This window comes from Callorhinus ursinus, unplaced genomic scaffold, assembly GCF_003265705.2.
Source record: "Callorhinus ursinus isolate GAN/ISIS: 27379988/994484 unplaced genomic scaffold, GSC_fseal_2.0 scaffold2, whole genome shotgun sequence".
Taxonomy (NCBI): Eukaryota; Metazoa; Chordata; class Mammalia; order Carnivora; family Otariidae; genus Callorhinus; species Callorhinus ursinus.
This window is the reverse complement of record NW_027397064.1, coordinates 91724053-91737196: the sequence shown is the minus strand read 5'-3', so window position 1 is coordinate 91737196 and position 13144 is coordinate 91724053. Positions and strand designations below refer to the sequence as shown.

The window sequence follows — 13144 nt, the reverse complement described above, 5'->3', positions numbered from 1 at the left end:
CACCAGCACTGTTCAAGGATTCCAATTTTTCCAAAGCTTCACCAACACTTGTTATTTGACTTTTTGATTCCAGTCATACTGTTTGATTTGCATTTTCCTGATGTTCAATGATGACAAACATTTTTTTCATGTGCTTGTTGGCCATTTACGTATCATTTTTGGAGAAATGTCTATGCAAATCCTTTGCCCATTTTTGAATTGGGTCATTTGTCTTTTTACTATTGAATTGTATGAGTTCTTTTTTTTTATTATAAAGTTTAATTATGGTTCAGAAAAAATTGAGTGAATAACTTTCTCTGAAAAAATATACTGACTCTGTGTAGACTGCAGTTATTTTGGGAGGGGGCTAGTAAGTTAAATTGCCCTATTTTCTATTCTGAAAATCATAAAAAGTCCCATTTCCAGTCTGATTATAGAGATGCATGTGCCCAAAATGGCTGAGAATAAATACAACAAGAAAGGCAAAAGCTGCAAAACTAAAGGCATGTAACAGACTCTATGAAACCGTCTCAGAAATACACAAAGTGGCAACAAGGAAGGTCTGGCTGGAATTTGAAGTTCTTTTCAGTCATCTTTGTCTTTTGCTCCATGTTTAAGGATGCGCGTGAACTCAATATAATTGAAATTTCCCTTTTTGTCGAAAGGCGCTTCTCTGTACAGCTCATCCACTTCCTCGTCTGTAAACCAATCTCCCACGGCTGTCAGCAGCTCTCTCAGGTAATCTTCCTGGATGGTGCCAGTTGCTTCTTCATCAAAGCAAGCTAAAGCATTTCTGATGACATCTTCCAGATCTGTACCATTTAACTTTTCACCAAACATAGTGAGAAACATGATAAAATTTATGGGCCCGGGAGCCTCATTCATCATGGCATCCAGATACTCATCAGTTGGATTTTCCCCTAGGGAGGGGAAAGCATATCATGCAAATCTTCCTTGTCAATGAAACCATCTCTGTTCTGATCATTTTGAAGCCTTCTTTGAATTCCTGAATCTGTGACTGGCCAAACATGGCAAACATGTTGGGTGTTGCGCACTGGGGGCGCTTCTTGGTAGTCTTGGTCTTTGCCCTTTTGCTCGACATGGTGGCGTTTAAATCCCTGCACAGCTGGGAGAATCTGAGCACTTTGGTAACCCCCTCACTGCCCTGGCTGCTACTATCACACCCTTCTACTCCCAGAGCCCTCTAAAACCAATAGTTCCAGCCTGTGCTTAGCAAACCAACACCATTGTTGGAATTATATGAGTTCTTAACACATTCTAGACATGAGTCACTTATTAAACATATGCTTTCCCTATATTTTCTACCATTCTGTGGGTTGTCTTCATTTTCTTCATGGTGTCCTTTGAGGTACAAAAGTTATTAATCTTGATAAGGTTCAATTTGTCTAGTTGGTATTTTGTTGCTCATGGTTTCAAAGTCATATTTAAGAATCCCTTGCCAAAACCAAGGAATAAATTTACCCCTATGCTTTCTTCTAATAGTTTTATAGTTTCTGGTTTTACATTTAGGTCTTTGATCCATTTTGAGTTGATTTTTGTATATGGAATGAGTTCAAAGTCCAATTTCATTCTTTTGCATATGGCTATCCCAGCACCATTTATTGAAAAGACTATTCTTTTCCCCATTCAATGGTCTTAGTTTCTTGTTAAAAATCAATTAACTGTATACGTATGAGTTTATTTCTGGGCTATTGATTCTCTTGTTGATCTAGATATTTATCCTCGTAACAATGTCCTGATTACATTGTCATGATTATCCTTTAATCAGCAGAGATACTGATAGACTCTTGAGTCTATAGAAAAGTTTGAGGAGTATTGCCACCTTAACAGTTTTGGGTCTTTTTGATAGATGAACATGGGATGTTTTCACAGTAATTTAGATCTTCTTAAATTTCTTTCAACATTTTGTAGCTTTCAGAGTATTAGTTTCACACATCTTTTGTTAAATTTATTCCTAAGTATTTTATTCTTTTTGATGCTATTGTCAACAGAATTAACTTAATTTTCAGATTGTTCACTGCAAGTGTGTAGAAATGCAATTGATTTTTGTACAATGATATTATATCCTGCAACAATGAAGAAATCATTTATTAGTTCTAATGATTTTTTAGTGGATTTCTTAGGATTTTCTATATACAAGGTCAAGGCATCTGAAAATAGAGATAGTTTTACTTCTTCCTTTCCAATCTTATTGCAATTATTATTTTATTTTCCTATCTAATTGTTCTGGCTAGTATTTCCAGTACAAATTGAATGGAAGTGACAAGAATAGATAACACTGTCTTAAGGAAAGCATTCAGTCTTTGACCATTAAGTATGGTGTTAGCTTTGGGTTATTTGTAAATAAATGCCCTTAATCTGGTTGAAAAAAATGGTAATTATATTTTTGATAGTGAAAATTACCCTTACAATGTTTTTTCAGAAATCAAATACCTTCCACTGGCAGATAAAAACTGAGTTGATGTGATTCAAACTAATGATAAGAAGGATCTGAACTGAGACTGTAGCTGTGAGAAAGAGTAAGGTACACATTCAAGAAAGGTTAAAGCAGTAGAGTCTATAGGATGTGATAAAGGACTGGATATCAACCTAAGGCACAGGCAACAGTTAAGTTGACTTCTAGGTTTTAACGAACATATGATTGAATCTTAACCAACCAAGATTGAATCCATTGGTTGAAGAGCAATTTTCAGGGATGAAGCACAGTTTTTAATATCCTGACTTTTATGTGCTGATGACATATAGATACACTGAAGATGCCTACTAGTTTAATACTGGATGTAGCAGTTTGGAAATCAGGAGAATAGAGTAAGTTGGAGATGTAGATACCACATGAATTTTAGAGTTAAAGCCAGGAGGGTGGTTGAAATTGGTCAGTGACAGAAAAAAAAATGAAAAGGAAAGATGGCCATTTTGTTTATCTTACCCTAGAAAATAGTTCTTTTATTTCCTGTATCAAACTTTTCTCCATATCACTGGCCTCTTTTAATATAATGAATTGGCATAGCACCACTGGAATTCATGAGTTCTAATGCATGCTGAGATTAAAGAGAGCAAAAAAACAGTTCTACAAAATCATTTTTAAAATACACTTATATTCAATAAAGATGCCACAAATATAGACAAATTATCAAAAAGATATACAGTAAACCAGTGATAGATAACAGTCACTTGTAAAAACTGTACATGTCAATTTATTTCATTTTTTTAAAGATTTTATTTATTTATTTGACAGAGAGAGAGAGAGAGAGAGAGAGAGATCACAGGCAGAGTGGCAGGCAGAGGGAGAGGGAGAAGCAGGCTCCCCACTCAGCAGGGAGCCTGATGCGGGGCTCAATCCCAGGACCCTAGGATCATGACCTGAACCTATTATTATCAGGAAAATATGACTAATGATGACTATTTCTCCCCCATACTATAAACTCTTATGGTTTTAAAGTGTTCTTAAAAACTCAGCTGTCCTACACCAAGTATTCTATTATGCCTTATCAATTTTATGAGATTAGACAGTAGTCATAAAATTTCACTAAATAAGCAAGATTAGTTAACAGTTTCTCTTCCTAATAACTCATGCTCTCTCAATCTTCAACCCCATGAAGCTTATGAATATATACTCTTTTATTATCTCTTTGTTTCTATTAACTCTTTTGCCTGCTTATTTATTTCAAATGTTAAGTCCTAATATTATTTAATTTGTTTTAAATACTATTAGAAATAGATCCTAACAACATGTGATTTCATGTTGGGAAGAATGAGGCATATTGTTAAAAAACAAAACAAAACAAAAAAAACCTGACCAATCTTTCCTGACTAGGATCTATTTACCGTCTACTTTCATTGTAGCCACATGAACCTACTTTTGACTAGAAAGCTGCCTATAGCATTAAGCTGCTGTTTTTCAAATTTTAAAACTATATTTTTCAATAATATTTTTATTGAAGTAATACATGCACAGGGCTTAAAAAAAAACAAAAATTTTCAAACAATTTTGATCAGTAAGTCCAGGTTTTGATATATCCTCAAACTCAAGAAAAATAATATTCAGAGAACACAAAAAGCCACATCTGGGGACAAAGAAGATAAATGTCTCTTTAGCCTAGAAACAGAACAAAAATGTAAAGAAGAGAACAGGGTTGAAGACATCAATCTGTTTTAAGTCTAAGAGCAGGCAGTGAGATCCCAGAACCAGGGATATAGAGACAAAGTATTTTTCTGTACAGTTTTAATATACAATAAACTTTCCAAGAACCACATGTATGCTGTTAATTCCACAGAATACTGTATATTTTTTTTGTTTGAAATTTAACCCAGTTGCTTGCCAATTTGGAAAACTCATGCTGTTAACACCATGACTGTGGTAGCTGACTTGCAAACACACACAGATGTAATAGCTTACATTTCTAGAGCAAGTGTTCATAATGATTCTACACATATATCAAATTTCATTAATTAAATGATTCATACTTTTCCCCTTTAATATCTCTGATATTCACACATATGTATTAGTCTAATCAGAGCAGTTTTTCTCTTAGTAGTGTGTAAAATAATAGTATATATTACAATCAAGGCAGTCTTGGATTCATAAATATATGTATTTTGCTCTTATTTTAAATTGGCTTCTAGTGTGGTCATTCCTACCTATTTACATCCTCAAGTACATATTATTTTATTATAGTTTGTATAATTTTTATTTCTCTATGTTATACTGGGGTTTTATTAGTTCTTTTTGAACATACATTAAGACAGAGATTACTATAACTATGAATTTTATTTCAGTATAATAAGGGGAGCATTATATAGTATTTATTATAAAAAAGTGGACATTAGGTCGATAAAGTTGGAAAAACACTGCTCTACAATATAACCACTTCCCTGTTCTCATTATGGTCATTTGTAGCTATTATGCAATTAATACATGAGACTAAGTTCTGAGGAAAAACAATGTGTGTGTGTGTATGTGTGTGTGTGTGTGTGTGTGTGTGTGTGTATTTCATGTACTTCAATCTTTAACACAAAGTAAATTTTAAAAAGCCCCCAAAGAGCAATAAAGACAGAAAAAAACCCCACATTTTAAGAAGATGAATGTATAAAATTTTCAATGCCATAAGCTAGAAAACTACACATATTCTGAAGGTCAGTGTAAGGACATGCAAGATTACTTTGCTACAAAGATGCAAGAATGGTATAAACTTGTTGAATCAGTATGTTGTACACCTGAAACTAATGTAACATTGGTGTGTCAACTAAAAACAGAATGGTGACTCTCATCACCGTAAATAAAATGTAAAGAAGTATTTTGTAAGATAAAAAAGACAATAAATGGAACTCATCAAGTCAAATTGTCTTCAGTGGAATAAATATATCCCAGGGTATGTTGGTAGCTATGAACTACACTATCTCCAACCATTCTAATCTCTCCTACATAATACTAAGATAAACTTACTAAAATGTAAATTATCTTGCTTAAAAACCTTCAACAGAAGACTTCTGGTTTCCAGTCCACCATGTCAAGAGCTTAGAAGTTACCACTCTATCCTAACAACAAGTAAAAATCTAAAAACTCTTCTAAGATTTGTCAGAGAAGTGAGGTCACGAAGTAAACCACTGCCCCCTGACCTGGAAAGACATACAGGTAGATACAGAAAATCACAATGGACCAGGGCAGAATCCATGGGCAAAAACTTCCATGGAAACCAGCACCAGAAGAGGCAAATCTGAACTGTAATTGATGAATTGCTAGAGGTTCAGCGGGAGCACTCTGAGTTAAAAACTCTAGGGGGGTCCAGTTGCAGGGGGCCCCCGGACTTGCTTGAGTTTTACCTACAGGAGCTCTACTAGGTCCTTACAGTGAATATAAGAGAAAAGTCCTCTGATGCTTCTGGCATGGAGAAAAGGATCGATTTCGAAATATTTCAGACATTCTGTTTAATTAGGCCTGTATTTAAGAAAAAGTATTTTACTGGAGTTTAATCTGCTAGGATTTTATTGGAGCCTGACTGCTCTAGAAGAAGGGAAATACCCAACTCCAGTCCCCTCTAGCCATCCTTTCCCGACTAAGGGGGGAAAAGCCACCGAGAAGCACTGATTTATTTCACAGCCCAGGGTCATGAGTTTAACACAAGATTGAGACCTATAGACGACAGAAGGCTTCCCCTCACTCTACAGCTTACAGCACTACATTATTAGAAGCCATTTACTGAAGTTCTTTTCACTCAGTTAATCACATCCACCTTTCGACAAAAATAAATAAATAAATAAATAAAAATTACAAGGCATCCTGAAAGGTAAAAACAGTCTGAAGAGATTGAACAAGCATCAGAATCAGAGTTATATATGGCAAGAATGCTAGAATTTTTAAAAAATATGATAAAAATGATAAAGGTATTGATGGGAAAATTAAACAAGCAAGAATAGATGTATAATATATACAGAGACATGGAAATTCTAAGAAAGAATAAAAGGGAAATGCTAAAGACCATAAACACTGTAACATAAATGAAGAATGTCTTTGATGGTCCCATTAACAGGCATGGCTGACAGGAGACTCTCTAAACTTCAGGGTATGGTAATAGAAAATTTCCAAACTGAAAAACAAAAGGAAAAAAGACTGAAAAAAAACCATAAAAAAAATCCCCAAAACGTGTGGGAAAAACTATAAAAAGTGTAATGTACATGTAATTAGAATACTAGACAGATAAGAAAGAGAGACTGGGACAGAAGAAACATTTGAAATAATAATGACTGAGAATTTTTCTAATTAATGTCAAGATACCAAACACAGAACCAGAAAGTTCAGAGAACATCTACCAGGATAAATGCCCAAAATACCTTACCTAGGCATATCATATCCAAACTTTAGAAAATCAAAGAAAGTCAAAGGAAAAAAATATTGTGCCTACATAGGAGCAAAAGTAAGAATTATATACAACTTCACCTCAGAAGCCATTAAAACAAGAAGAGAGTGGAGAGAAATATTTAAAGTGTTGAAAGAAAAAACTCACCAATCTAGAATTCTGTACTCTGCAAAATGAGTTTTCTTTCTTTTTAATTTAATTTAATTAATTAATTTATTTGTTGGGGAGAGAGAGACCGAGAGAGCACGAGCGGGGGGAGGGGCAAAGGGAGAAGCAGGCTCCCCACTGAGCAAGGAGCCTGACGCAGGACTCAATCCCAGGACCCTGGGATGATGACTTGAGCCTAAGGCAGACGCTTAACTGATGAGCCACTAATGTGTCCCTCTGTGAAATTAGTTTTTAAAAGTCAAGGAGAAATTAAGACTTTCTCAAACAAACAAAAATTAAGGAAATTTGTTGCTAAAAGACTGGCTTTGCAAGAAATACTAAAAGAAGTTCTTTAGAGAGAAGGAACATGATATAGGTCAGAAAATCGGATGTATATAAGGAAGGGAAGAACACTATAGAATGAATAAGTGAAGGTAAAATAAAAACTTTTATTTTTCTTATTCTTAATTATCTAACAAATAACAGTTTGCTCAAAATAATAATAGCAACAATGTATGACATCATATTCTTTCTAACTATGCTTATAATAAGTAAAATGAATGACAGCGATCTATGTTTATTCATAAGTAAAATGAATGACAGCAATGATACAAGGGATTGCAGGGAGGAATCAGGATTATTTTGATATTATAAGGTACCTGCACTACCACTGAAGTAGTATAGTGTTATTGACCATGGTTTGGCAATGACATTTGAGATACAATACCAAAGGCACAAACTATGAAAGAAATAATTTGATGAGTGGGACTTCATTAAAATAAAAATATTCTGCTTTATGAAAGACAATATCAAGAGAATGAAAAGATAAGCCACAGTTTGGGAAAAATATTTGCAAAAGATATATCTAGGAAGAACTATTTTCCAAAATATAAAAACAATTCTTAAAACAGTAAGAAAAATAAACAACCTGATTTAAAAAAAAAGGCAAAAGATTTAAACAGGCATCTCACCAAAGAAGATATACAGATTCCAAGAAAGCATACGAAATTATGTACATCATAAATCATTAGGGAATTGTAACATAAAACAATGAGATACCCATATATACCTATTAGAATGGCTTATGTCTTAAACATTAACAATACCAAATGCTGACAAGGATGTGGAACAACAAGAAATCTCATTTATTGATAGAGGAAATGTAAAATGGTAGAGCCACTTTGGAAGACTGTCAGTTTCTTACAAAACTAAATATAGTCTTACCATACATACAGCAGTTATGCTCCTTGGTATTTACCCGAAGGATTTGAGAACTCACATCTAAACAATAAACTGCACATGAATGCTTACAGCAAACTGCCAAAACTTGGAAGGAACCAAGATATTCTTCAGCAGGTGAATGGGTAAGCAGTGGTAATATCCCAGGAGTGGAATATTATTAGGCACTAAAGAAGAATGAACCATGAAAAGACATGGAGGAAACTTAAATGCATATTACTAAGTCAAAGAAGCCAATCCGAAAAAGCTATATACTATGTGATTCCAACTAATAAATAGTCTCAAAAAGGAAAAATTATGGAAACAAAAAGATAAATGGTTGCCAGAAGTTACAGAGGAAGGAGGGATGAATAGGCAAAGCATAGAAAAATTTTAAGGCAGTAAAACTATTCCATATGCTACTACAATAGTAGATAAATGCTTTATACCTTTGTCAAAACCCATAGAATGTATAATACCAAGAGTGAACTGAAATGTAAACTATGGACACAAGGTAATAATGATGTGTCAATGAAGGTTCACTGACTATAACAAATGTACCACTGTGGTGCAGAATTTCATAGTGAGGGAGGTTTTACATTTGTGAGGACAGCGGGTACATGGAAACTCCCTGTATTTTCCACTCGGTTTTGCTGTGAACCCACATTTGCTCTCAAAAACTAGTTTAATTTAAAAAAAGTGGTGAGGGAGGGTTGCATATATCAGTCTCTGCCCTCCATATTCCCCAAATTCCCTTCCCAAAGCCCACTGAGTCTATGGATCTTCTTAGCTAAGAGTGCCTATGCTGATGTCAGATTGCTTAGGATCTTGAGCTGAAGGCCTTTTTAAGTGCCCAGGGCCCAAGAATTTAAAATCCTATTTTAAAAATAGGAGAAATAGGGGCACCTGGGTAGCTCAGTAGGTTAAGTGTCTGCCTCCGGCTCAGGTCATGATTCTGGGATCTAGAGATTGAGCCCTGCTTTGGGCTCCCTGCTCAGTGGGGAGTCTCCTTCTCCCTCTCCCTTTACCCCTTCCTCCACTCATGCTCTCTCTGTCTCTCTTAAATAAATAAAAATCTTTAAAAAATATATAAAAATAGGAGAAATAAAGTAAAAAAAAAATCCCTCCAAATTATTAGCTCCAAATGTCAATAACATCAATTCCAATGATAATAGTGTAATCAGGTGTACTCTATGAAGTAATTCATTATACCCTCACAACTCTGTAAGATAGGTAAAGTACCAGTGTCATCTCTATTTTATGAACAAGGAAACAGTATGGAAAGGTGGAAGAATTTGTCCAAGCTCTCAAAGATGGTAACAGCAGTACTAGGATAAAAGCTTGGCAGTTAGAACCCGAAGTCCTGCTTGAATAAAACCCATCTTTGATATAATAATATGAAAATCATATTTAATATGGAACTTGGGATTATTTTGCTATGCCTGAGTTCACTTATGTGTGTGTTTTGGAGGGAAAGGTGTACAAAAGCCAGGAGATTCCAAGACTAGGAAGAATTCCTGATTTCAGGTCAGGTCTTGCCCTTTTCTTTCCTAACTCTCAATTTCCAAAATGTATGAAACAGGAAGGTCCTCTATTTCAGACAAATGATTGAATAAAATGCAGGTTGTACCAAATATGGACTATTAAGCAACTGTTCATAAGAACCAAGCACGGGTTGGAGAGAATAGGAGAAGAATTTTGCAAATCATATTTCCAATATGGGATTAATATCCAAAATACATAAAGAACTCATATAACCTAACAACAACAAAACAACCTGGTTTAAAAATGGGCAGAGGATCTAAGCAGACATTTTTCCAAAGAAGACATACAGATGGCCAAAAGGCACATGAAACGATGTTCACCATCACTAATTATTAGGGAAATTCAGATCAAAACCACGATGAGATAGCATCTCATACCTTTGGTATGGTTATTATCACAAAGACCAGAAATAGTACGTGTTAAAGAGAATGCAGAGAAAAGAGAACCCTCACACTCTGTTGGTGGGAATGTATATTGGTGTAGCTACTACAGGATACAGTATGGAGATTCCTCAAAAAATTAAGACTAGAACCACCATATTATCTAGCTATTCTACTTCTGGGTATTTATGTAAAGAATACTAAAATGCTGATTCAAAAAGATATATACACTTCTATGTTCACTGCAGCATTATTTACAAAAGCTGAGAAATGGCTATGTCCACTGATGGAAGAATGGATAAAGATGTGGTACACACACACACACACACACACACACACACACACACACACACACACAATGGAATACTACTCAGCCACAAAAAATAATGAAACCTTGCCATTTGTGACAACATGGATTGATTTTCAAGGTATTATGCTAAGTGAAATAAGTCACATAGAAAAGGGCCATGGCAGGTGGGAAAAATGGGTGAAGGGGATCAATTGTATGGTGATGGATGGTAGCAAGACTTTTTGTGGTGATCCCTGTATAAAGATGTTTAATATAATACTGTACACTTGAAACTTACCTAATGTTATATACCAATTTTACCTTTTTAAAATATTTCCACATCTCCAAATCCAAGAAAATAACACATTTTTATTAATTAACCACTGGACACATATTTATAATGCCTTTTCTACATTTTCTACTGCTTATACTTTGATTGCCTCTTCACAGGACAACTTTATATTATTTTTTACAAAGAAATAGGATAATTTAGACTTGAACCAAGCATGGATGATCAAATTCTGTTTTTTATCTTTCTTACTTTTCAGAAGTTTCTTTCAGGCTTGTAACTTATTATCAGCATGTTGTATAAAATTACTTTTGAATTGTCAAATTTGAAAAATCTTCTATCAAGTTTCTGCCATAATCAGATCTATGAATTCGAAGAATTATTCACAGATTAATCCTCTGGCCCTGTACATTTCAATTTTGCTTCTCCATGATTCATATCCTTCCAGCACCAGGTACCAAGGACAAGTTCACAAAGCAGTACATCTGCCATCTCTGCTCTAGGAGTATTCCTGAAAGCCATTCCCTCATTGAGTTGACTATCAAAAACCTAACTATACATGGAAATTACTGAGAACTACAAAAATATAGCCCACTAAACTCAAACTAAATGTAACTTCAATATACTTTCCTCTTACCCTGATCCCCAAAATGCTTGCTGATACTCCAATACCAGCACACAATACAAATACCCATATAATATATAGATATTACATTATACACACACACACTCCAAAACTGAACTAGAAGGAGATCTTTCAATCTATTAATATTAAAATAGCCTACTTCTATAAATATGACAGGGACACAAGACCTGGTGTAAGTTGCCAAAGCCCTTCCTAGAGCCTTGAAATGGGCTTATATAAATGGGGGATTCTGTAAGGTTCATCAGTTTTAGGGCAAAGAAAGAAAATTATACAAGTTTGTAAGTGCAATAGCAAAGAGGTAAGGTATATAGATGAAAGAGGAAAGGTATAAGTAAATAATAAAAAAATATTTTTTAAAGGACAAAATAGCAGCAGAATGGTTTAAGGTGTAATTAAACATAAAGGAAACTTAATTCCTAACAACCTAAAATTAACAACAACAAAATTTCTAATGTCTCTACACAAGTTATGAAACATGAATCTTAAAAACTACTTTGAGATTAACATAGCCATTTTCTTATTCAGATTGTTTACAGAGTAAAATTTCATTTTTCCCTAAGTAAGAATAAATACAAACTTATTTTTCTTTCTGATAATATATAAATTTAAAAAGGCATTTCTCAATAGGCACAAATTACTAGCTCATGATGGTGAAATAGGAAGTCTATGGCCAAGAACACGCATGCTTATCTGTGTTCCTAGAAACACACACTCAGACACATGAACACATAAAAGCACACATACAGAGTTAACAGTGGAACTTGGAAATTACCCTCTGATTTTTTTCTTTTTTAATGTAAGTTCCCTTATGTCCCTTAATAGAAATCTGTTTCTTTAACCCCCACCTCCTGGGAAAAACTAATCTGTTTCTGCCCCTAAAGTTTTGCACATTCCAAAATGGTATATAATCATACAGTGTGTAGCCTTTTAAATCTGATTTCTTTCACTTACCATATGCATTTGAAATTCATCTATGTTGTTGTATGTATTTGTAGTTAATTTCTTTTCTGATGTGTAATATATTCCACTGTATGGATATATCATGACTTGTTTATATATTCACCAGTTGAAGACATCTGGATTGTTTCAAGTTTTAGGTGACTATAAAAAGCTGCTGTAAACATTTTGCATAGAGATTTTTGGGTGAACATATGTTTTCATTTATCTTGACTAAACACCCAAATTGGGATCCTTGAGTTGTACGGTAGGGATATGTTTAAGTTCATAAGAAATTGGCATGATGTTTTCCAAAGTTCCTATATCGTTTTGCATTCCCACGAGCAATATATATAAGTCCCTGTTCAGCATTGTTGCCATCATTTGGTATTATCAGTGTGTAAAATATTACCTATTCTAATGCATGTGGACTGGTATCTCTCTGCGGTTTCAACTACCAACTGTCTAATATCTAATATGTTGAGCATCTTTTGAAGTGTTTATATGAATTCCCTGTATCTTCTTACATGAAGTGCCTCACGTAATGATTTAACATTTTTTGTTTTATTATTGAGTTTTGAGAGATTTGATATACTCTTATAAATTCTTTTGTACATTTTAAAATGTGTATATATATATATAAACATAGATTGTTTATCAAATATGTGCTTTACAAATATTTTTCTTAGCCTGTGGCTTGTCCATTCATTCTCTTAATGTTGTTTTTAGAAAAGATTTTTTCAGTTTTAAAGAAGTAAAATCCATCACGTTTGTCTTTTATAATTCATGTGTTTTATATCCTATATAATAAAAAGTATTTGCATAACCTAAGGTCACAAA

General features: G+C 34.1%; 1 protein-coding gene and 1 pseudogene across 5 annotated transcripts in view; both read right to left on the bottom strand.

The window, feature by feature from the left end:
• The window catches only part of ZRANB3 (zinc finger RANBP2-type containing 3), a 311788-nt gene that overhangs the window by 96079 nt on the left and 202565 nt on the right, over window positions 1-13144 (bottom strand). The gene's annotated exons all lie outside the window — the stretch shown is intronic.
• Window positions 478-1171, bottom strand: LOC112812190 (myosin regulatory light polypeptide 9 pseudogene; annotated as a pseudogene).